Source organism: Entelurus aequoreus, linkage group LG20 (assembly GCF_033978785.1).
Source record: "Entelurus aequoreus isolate RoL-2023_Sb linkage group LG20, RoL_Eaeq_v1.1, whole genome shotgun sequence".
Classification (NCBI taxonomy): domain Eukaryota; kingdom Metazoa; phylum Chordata; class Actinopteri; order Syngnathiformes; family Syngnathidae; genus Entelurus; species Entelurus aequoreus.
The window spans coordinates 6171804-6182339 of record NC_084750.1 but is presented as its reverse complement, the minus strand read 5'-3'; positions in this window follow the sequence as shown (position 1 = coordinate 6182339).

The window sequence follows — 10536 nt, the reverse complement described above, 5'->3', positions numbered from 1 at the left end:
AAAAAACAGTTCCTCAGTGTTCGCTCTTACAATAAAAATGTCGCTACAGCTTGGTTATTATACAGGTTAGGAAACGTAAATAAAAGTATCGTTGACGGTTTTGGAATGCATTTTTAAAGGGATTTAGCGGAAGAACAAGATTTTTACATGTTAGAAAAACAAGAAGACAAAAGGTTTTAGTTTTTTTTTTCTCTTATAATGATTGTGCACTGCAAAAACTGAAATCTAAGTGAGATTAAATATCTCAAATAAGGGTGATATTTGCTCATTTTCTGTCTGATAAGATAATTCTTCTCACTTAAATGATCTCAGTAAGATATTGCAGCTTGTTGCTGAGATTTGATGACCTATATTGAGTAAAACATGCTTGAAACTAGAATATCAAGTGTTGCAAAGCTGTGTCATCAACACTCACAAGTATAAAACTACTTTTTTAAAGTAATAATTTCTTATTTCAAGCATGAAAAAAAATTCATGACTGACACAATTGTGTCTCATATTAAAACAGATGACAGCCAAATGGACATTGTTTTATTTTCAATGAAACAATAGAAAATACGTACTCCTATAGCAGGGCCGGCCCGTGGCATAGGCCGTATAGGCAAATGCTAATGGCGCCGTCCATCAGGGGGCGCCACGCCAGTGCCACAAATGTTGGAGAAAAGAAAAAAAAAAGTTGGTACTATTATTTCTAAATACAAGAAATAATCCCACGTTAATTAAAATGCAAAGTAAAGCCTATTTAATAGAAATATTATTTGTTACAACATTACGTCCCCCCACACGGTGCGCCCCCTCCCTTCCCGTATCATGACTCTTTTTGGACGTCACCACATCAAAAAATCAACACAAGATGTCAAAACGGCCAAAACTGTCAGGTGCCCAGGGAAGAAAAAAGTGAAAAGAGGAGGAGGCGAAACGAGAAAAAGACAGAGGTAGCAGGTAGGTAACGTTAGCCTACATGAAATTATTTGTCTGTTACAGAATGTGATAGTAACCTGGCTTTTTAGCATTAAGCTAATGTTACATATTGCTAATCAATAAATAGCTAGTTCTAACGTCGGGTTAATATTGTGGAGGGGGCTAAATTGTTATGGAAAATAATAATGTAACGTTAGGTAATTACAGTACTCCCACCTTACATTCCTCAGGGACATTTGTATAAGATCTTTTAAGCAGGGGTTTTTTGTTTACATTGTTATTGCCTTCTGGTTAGCTCATGTTTGCCCTGCAGGTAATAGTCACTTTTCCACCCCTTTATATATTAGGTATAGTTGTAAGCCTAGTTGTTAAAGTGCACATCATTAATGTTAATTAAGCAATATCACATGAGAGGGAATGCTGTTTTTTAATTTGAGCACTGCTGTGATTCGGTTAAAGATAATCATAACATAACATTCTCATATAATATGTTAATTTGCTTTCTTTAAGTAAAAAAAAAGGTCAAAGACAAAGCTATTCGGTTTCTTGTGAGTATATACACTTCACTGCCGATGTGGGGGGGCGCCACCTAAAATCTTGCCTAGGGCGCCAGATTGGTTAGGGCCAGGCCTGTCCTATAGTATTATTAGTGAGAATATGCTTATTTTAAAAAGGTATTTAATGGTTCATTTAGGTTAGCTAATTTTACTTGTTTTGGAAAGTCTTGACAAGCCACATTTTCTTGTTTTATTGGCAGATAATTTTGCTTAGTTCAAATAAAATACCCCTCATTTTTGTATTTTTTTGTTGTTTTTGAACACTGACTTTTTGCAGTGTGAACGATAGGCAAAATACCAAAAATTAACAGTTCAGTTCGCCTTGAAATTGTAGTGGGAAAAGTTAGGACACCCCTGCTCCAGTTGCTTTTATTGTATTCCGTTAGCTGGCGATATGACCTCATCGGCTGTGTTCCTCACTTTGAACACGTCGAGGCTGCGAGGTGCGCCATTTATTGCCGTCATTTAGGCCGGTAATATGTCACCTCCATTAACCGACTTTTTAACAGTCGCAGATAGATGGCCCTGTGACATTTATCTGCGCGCGGCTCGTATTTTACTAGTTAAATGGCTGGCCGTGTGTGTTTAAGGAGTGCCACGCCAGGGCGAGGAAGGAGATGCATTGACTTTTAATGATACTCTATGCAACAGCACTTTAGAGGTAATAATCCCAAATACAATGCCGGGGACGACCTTTCACCCCAGCTCCGAAGGGAGAGACGAGGGTGCGGATCGAAGCCGGGTGTCAGCAGAAATGAAACAAAGAGAATATGAACGAGGAAGAAGTTGAGAGAAATGACTAAGAGTGATGGAGGGACAGAAGCAAGACGTGACGGAATTATGCAGACTAATTGCTCCAATGGATTTGGCCATTGTTGACTTTTGAAGGGGTCATGAGGGGAAGCCACTGCGTTTGGTGGCTGGCGTCAGGTGAGCTAATAACCAAGACTCATAAACCAATATCAACATACGGCGCTCAGGACCGATATGGAAGGATAATCAACGGGGAATTGAGAATCGATAATAACCCCTTTTACACCGCTAAAGCCGCCATTGTATCACCTTTCAGAGCCACAACAGTGCCTCATTTTCACCGCAGCATACCTACTGTCTTCCTGTAGTTATCTACACACCCCGTTTCCATATGAGTTGGGAAATTGTGTTAGATGTAAATATAAACGGAATTCAATGATTTGCAAATCCTTTTCAACCCATATTCAATTGAATGCACTACAAATACAAGATATTTGATGTTCAAACTCATAAACTTGATTTTTTTTTGCAAATAATAATGAACTTAGAATTTCATGGCTGCAACACGTGCCAAAGTAGTTGGGAAAGGGCATGTTCACCACTGTGTTACATGGCCTTTCCTTTTAACAACCCTCAGTAAACGTTTGGGAACTGAGGAGACACATTTTTGAAGCTTCTCAGGTGGAATTCTTTCCCATTCTTGCTTGATGTACAGCTTAAGTTGTTCAACAGTTGTGGTATTTTAGGCTTCATAATGCGCCACACATTTTCAATGGGAGACAGGTCTGGACTACAGGCAGGCCAGTCTAGTACCCGCACTCTTTTACTATGAAGCCACGTTGATGTAACATGTGGCGTGGCATTGTCTTGCTGAAATAAGCAGGGGCGTCCATGGTAACGTTGCTTGGATGGCAACATATGTTGCTCCAAAACCTGTATGTACCTTTCAGCATTAATGGCGCCTTCACAGATGTGTAAGTTACCCATGTCTTGGGCACTAATACACCCCCATACCATCACAGATGCTGGCTTTTCAACTTTGCGCCTATAACAATCCGGATGGTTCTTTTCCTCTTTGGTCCGGAGGACACGACGTCCACAGTTTCCAAAAACAATTTAAAATGTGGACTCGTCAGACCACAGAACACTTTTCCACTTTGTATCAGTCCACCTTAGATGAGCTCAGGCCCAGCGAAGCCGACGGTGTTTCTGGGTGTTGTTGATAAACGGTTTTTGCCTTGCATAGGAGAGTTTTAACTTGCACTTACAGATGTAGCAACCAACTGTAGTTACTGACAGTGGGTTTCTGAAGTGTTCCTGAGCCCATGTGGTGATATCCTTTACACACTGATGTCGCTTGTTGATGCAGTACTGCCTGATGGATCGAAGGTCACGGGCTCAGCTGCTTACGTGCAGTGATTTCTCCAGATTCTCTGAACCCTTTGATGATATTACGGACCGTAGATGGTGAAATCCCTACATTCCTTGCAATAGCTGGTTGAGAAAGGTTTTCTTAAACTGTTCAACAATTTGCTCACGCATTTGTTGACAAAGTGGTGCACTGCTCTCCAAATCTAAACATTGGAACTATTTAACTGGCCTCAATGAAATTGACAAGATGTTGGGTTTGGGGGAACCTGCTGTCGTGACGGAGCGGTTGTTGCTGGACACACGACGGACTCTTGGGAGAAGAAGGAGTGCCGCGTGCCTGCCGACCCTTTCAGTCGAGGACGTGAAGATATCCACCTATTCGGAATTATGACAACAGGACATCTGCTGATTGGAGTAAGCATTGCTCTGGTTTGTCGACTAATTGGAAGTTGCTGGCGGTCTTCAAAGTACCCCAAAGCCGCCACAAATGATTGGAGGAACTGTGGACACTCTTGTGATTTGGATAACATCGGACTGTCTGCCCCGCTGGATTTTTGAGGACCAGTCATAGACAATTTAGAGTGAAAAGCACATTTTATTTTCACTCGCATACAAAACATTCTAACTTGGATTGTTTCCCTGGCTTGGAGACTCTCCCGAAGGACAGTGCGTGCGAAGACACAACAAACTCCCTTCTTGTCTCTCATGGACACACACTTGTTGTTGTTGACTTTGGACTAGCGACTGCACAAGATCAAGGCCGCACAAGCAGGCATCCAAAAAAATATACGCCACACATACACACCCCACACCCCCCAACTCAACGCCCTCGACGCAAATCCCATAGGGGTGATGAAAGGATGGTCAGCGCCTGAGAGCTGCGGCCTACCACCATGACCCCGCACTCCCTTCCCTCTGTTGCTAGATATCTCGAGATGTATGTTGTAATATGTATATGTGCTTTGCTATGGAGGTTTTTTCCCACTCCAGACTGGGCCCAGTCTAGATTGTAATTTTTTACTCATCCTTCCGCAGCGTTTTACCTTTTTCCCATCTTTTACGGGGCGCCTTGTGGCGACCCATCAGCGTTCCTGTTCTGTAACCCTGTACACTGTTTGTTTGTCTAATCTTGAACGGGTTTGTGCTGAAAACAAAGTTTTGTTGTACTTGTGCAATGACAATAAAGACCTATATATCTATCTATCTATCTATCTACAAGGATAGAGAGCCGCTACTTGCTGATTGGTTGAAAGTTTGAGATCAAATGGAGGATGACGTGACATGTATGCAGATTAGTACAAACCCGGTATGCCAATGTCTGCAATAGGTTTATGCCAATGTCTGCAATAGGTCGGCAACCCGCGGCTCTAGAGCCGCATGCGGCTCTTTAGCGCCGCCCTAGTGGCTCTCTGGAGATTTTTCAAAAATGTATGAAGAATGGAAAAAGATGAGGGGAAAAAAAATCTATTTTTTTGTTTTAGTATGGTTTCTGTAGGAGGACAAACATGACACAAACCTCCCTAATTGTTATAAATCACACTGTTTATATTAAACATGCTTCACTGATTCGAGTATTTGGCGAGCGCTGTTTTGTCCTACTAATTTTGGCGGTCCTTGAACTCACCGTATAGTTTGTTTACATGCATAACTTTCTCCGACTTTCTAGGACGTGTTTTATGCCACTTCTTTTTCTGTCTCATTTTGTCCACCACACTTTTAACGTTGTGCGTGAACGCACAAAGGTGAGTTTTGTTGATGTTATTGACTTGTGTGGAGTGCTAATCAGACATATTTGGTCACTGCATGACTGCAAGCTAATCGATGCTAACATGCTATTTAGGCTAGTGATATGTACATATTGCATCATTATGCCTCATTTGTAGCTATATTTGAGCTCATTTAGTTTCCTTTAAGTCCTCTTAATTCAATGTATATCTCATGACCCATGTAATATGGCTTTGAATTTTTTGCTGCTCCAGACAGATTTGTTTTTGTATTTTTGGTCCAATATGGCTCTTTCAACATTTTGGGTTGCCGACCCCTGGTTTATGCAAACCACAAGCGAGTGTCATGGTTAACTGCTGTTACTTATTCAATTCTTCAACTTAATTGTGGAAGAAAGCAATTCATAACAAGAACATTCATGTCGTAGCAAGTTTATCCTAAACAGAGTCAATCAACATAGGTTATGCTTGTATAGCGCTGTTCTACCTGCAAGGTACTCAAAGCGCTTTGACACTATTTCCACATTCACACACTGATGCCATGCAAGGCCGTAACCTCCACCCATCAGGAGCAAGGGTGAAGTGTCTTGCTCAAGGACACTACGGACACGACTAGGATGGCGAAAGCTGGGACCGAACCTGGAACCCTAAAGTTGCCGGCACGGCCGCTCGATCACCCAAGCCAAACGGGACCAATGCAGATCCCAAATACACGTCAGCAGGTACCAATAAGTAAGAAAAGTTGGTTTTGCATAATATTGCAAAAAAAAATAAACACCAGATAATACTGTATGTCTGCTAATATGTGCCATTTTGGGGTCCTTATACACACACCATGATAATAATGTATGTTGAAGCACAGTATGTCTGACTGAAAAAAGATTTGTGGAATGATAAAGGATTATACGTCGGGCCCATTCCCAGACACATGGAACTATTGTGCGCCAGACATCATTATACACGACAAAACAGACGAAACTTGGAAAAGCATGGATGTCTACAACTTCTATGTGTGTGGCTGGGTCAAGGACATTGGTATCAAGACTCTCCTTGAAAAATATGCATCCTTTTTGCTCAGGTAAGGTTGTATTTCTGATTTAACTTCACATCTACTGCCATGTTTGTTGTTGTTGTTGCACGCACCGTTTACGAGTGGAGTGTTTTTATCAAAATATAACTATAGATGTCAACATTGTGTGTGCTGAAAGATTAATTTATGATTATCAAAATACAACTATAGATGTCAACATTGTGTGTGCTGAAAGATTAATTTATGATTATCAAAATACAACTATAGATGTCAACATTGTGTGTGCAGAAAGATTCATTTATGATTATTTATCAAAATATAACTATAGATGTCAACATTGTGTATGTGCTGAAATATTAATTTATGATTGTTTAACATATAACTATAGATGACAACATTGTGTATGTGCTAAAAGATTAACTTCATTGTTTAACAATATAACTATAAATGTCAACATTGGGTATATGCTGAAAGATTAATTTATGATTGTTTATCAAAATATAACTATAGATGTCAACATTGTATATGTGCTGAAAGATTCATTTATGATTGTTTATCAAAATATAACTATAGATGTCAACATTGTGTATGTGCTGAAAGATTAATTTAATTGTTTATAAAAATATAACTATAAATGTCAACATTATGTATGTGCTGAAAGATTCATTTATGATTGTTTATCAAAATATAACTATAGATGTCAACATTGTGTGTGCTGAAAGATTAATTTATGATTATCAAAATACAACTATAGATGTCAACATTGTGTGTGCTGAAAGATTAATTTATGATTATCAAAATACAACTATAGATGTCAACATTGTGTGTGCAGAAAGATTCATTTATGATTATTTATCAAAATATAACTATAGATGTCAACATTGTGTATGTGCTGAAATATTAATTTATGATTGTTTAACATATAACTATAGATGACAACATTGTGTATGTGCTAAAAGATTAACTTCATTGTTTAACAATATAACTATAAATGTCAACATTGGGTATATGCTGAAAGATTAATTTATGATTGTTTATCAAAATATAACTATAGATGTCAACATTGTATATGTGCTGAAAGATTCATTTATGATTGTTTATCAAAATATAACTATAGATGTCAACATTGTGTATGTGCTGAAAGATTAATTTAATTGTTTATAAAAATATAACTATAAATGTCAACATTATGTATGTGCTGAAAGATTCATTTATGATTGTTTATCAAAATATAACTATAGATGTCAACATTGTGTATGTGCTGAAAGATTTATGATTATTTTTTTAAATATAACTATAGATGTCAACATTGTGTATATGCTAAAAGATTTATGATTTATCAAATATAACTATAGATGTCAACATTGTGTATGTGCTGAAAGATTCATGTATGATTATTTATCAAAATATAACTAGATGTCAACATTGTGTATGTGCTGAAAGATTCATTTACGATTGTTTATCAAAATATAACTATAGATGTCAACATTGTGTATGTGCTGAAAGATTAATTTATGATTGTTTATTAACATAACTAGATGTCAACATTGTGTATGTGCTGAAAGATTCATTTACGATTGTTTATCAAAATATAACTGTAGGTGTCAACATTGTGTATGTGCTGAAAGATTCATTTAGGAGTACTGTATTTGGTAAAAACTTAACTCTTTTAGGTCTTGCTCACATTTGCTCTCTTTTATTTAGACTCACCGAGTTGGTGTTTTCCAAAACACTCGTAGCAAACATGTTTAAGAAACGCAAATGATATCAAGATAACACTTTAATGGAAAATAATAAAAGTTAAAAGTATATCAAACAAACTTTTAACAAAGTGATCAGTGCAAACTCATGCGTTCTTCCACTCTGCTCCCTTGGACTGGATTTTGAGTACCTCTCGAGGAACTCTGAAGAAACGTTTTTCCTTTTTGCCATTTGAACGATTCATAGAGCCAAAAACAACAAGCATAGGGCATTCTTTTCTTTGAGAAAGGCTAAATGGCGCCGAGTACCCATTGAGAACAGAGCTCGCTTGACCACCACGCATATTTAATGGAAGGAACGTGAACCGGACACGACTTCAGTGAAATTCAAGCAATTGACAAAACAAAACAGGGCACGAAGGATTGAGGAAAAAACGCCATCTTTGAGGCATCAACACTGGAGAATAAATAACTAATTTCTCCAGTGTTAAATGGAGAATTAAAATAAAAATGCGTAATAAATAAAATAAATACATTAATGAAAACAGAGAATTATAGTAATAAATAAGAAACATGAGTTTAACATAATCAGTAAAAAGCCTGATAAAAAAGGTGTCTTTTTAGCCTTTTTTTTAATATATATATATATTTCAATCCTCTCTGGCAGGCTGTTCCACAGGTGGGGGCCATAGTGGCTAAATGCCACCTCACCGTGGGTTTGGTAAAGATATAAGGCATGTGCCAGAGGACCTCAGGAACCGCGAGGGTTGGTACGGAAAAAAGCAAATCAGATAAGATTAGAAGGTGCAAGGCCTTTAGAACATTTAAAGACTAATAGAAGGTTTTACATGCTCACTGACCTAAAGTCTCAAAATGCTAAAGTATCATATGAAGTCACATGTGAGAGCGATTTAAAAGGCACTAATGGGCCTTGACTTCCAAATAGCAGCACTTCAGGGCATCAGGAAGAACTTCTAGCATAAAACCGATCATGGACGAGTCTGCCGCGCCACACCAAGAAGTAATAATAATAATAATAATAATAATAATAATAATAATGAATTACATTTGTAACGCACTTTACATTTGTTAAAATGTCAAAGTGCTACAAAGTATAAAAATAGGTAAAAAAATAAAAATAGAAAGTTAGAATATATAATAGAAAATTAAAATAAAAACATGAAAAACACTAGTTAGCACAAGATAAAACATAGAAAAAATATAAATAAAAACATGAAAGCACTGGATAAAACAGATAGGCAAGCAGTGCATTTAAAATCAAGACGGCAGAGAAACTAGATAAAAGCTGTGCTAAAAAGGTGGGCTTTTAGTCCCTTCTTAAAACGGTCGACAGATTGCGGTGCTCTACGATAGTCGGGGAGAGCGTTCCAGAGTTCGGGTGCGGTCGAGCAGAAAGCCCAGCGGCTCATTGTTTGTCCTGATGGGTTTGAGGAGGTTGGTGTTTGAGGAGCGGAGGTTGCAGGTAGGAGGTTGAGGGGAAACTAGGTATTTAAGGTAGGAGGGGGCGTTGCCATAGATCAGTGGTTTTAACCTGGGTTCGATCGAACCCTAGGGGTTCGGTGAGTCGGCTTCAGGGGTTCGGCGAAGCCTCCGCCGCGGCGGTCAAGACACACCCGACTCATCGTGTAAATAAAAACTTCTCCCTATCGGCGTATTATGGATACCCTCAAACAATGTTCCCTCTAATTTTCCATATGTGTGAGCAAACGCAAAAACTTCTTGAGCATTCAGTGGAGCACATGTGAGCACACCTGTCCCAAACCTGACTAAATAACAAATTAAATGTTTTATTATTATAATCAAATGACAGCTGTCATTTCCATGATATTATTTTCTAATATAAACTACCGTTCAAAAGTTTGGGGTCACATTGAAATGTCCTTATTTTTGAAGGAAAAGCACTGTACTTTTCAATGAAGATAACTTTAAACTAGTCTTAACTTTAAAGAAATACACTCTATACATTGCTAAATGACTATTCTAGCTGCAAATGTCTGGTTTTTGGTGCAATATCTACATAGGTGTATAGAGGCCCATTTCCAGCAACTATCACTGCAGTGTTCTAATGGTACAATGTGTTTGCTCTTTGGCTCAGAAGGCTAATTGATGATTAGAAAACCCTTGTGCAATCATGTTCACACATCTGAAAACAGTTTAGCTCGTTACAGAAGCTACAAAACTGACCTTCCTTTGAGCAGATTGAGTTTCTGGAGCATCACATTTGTGGGGTCAATTAAACGCTCAAAATTGCCAGAAAAAGGGAACTTTCATCTGAAACTCGACAGTCTATTCTTGTTCTTAGAAATGAAGGCTATTCCACAAAATTGTTTGCTTGACCCCAAACTTTTGAACGGTAGTGTAAGTGTTTTGGCCCACTTACACTTACAATAACAAAAAATATTGTTTTTCATGAGCTGTGTACTAGTATTGTATGTCTAGGTGGAAAATTAAGAAAAGGA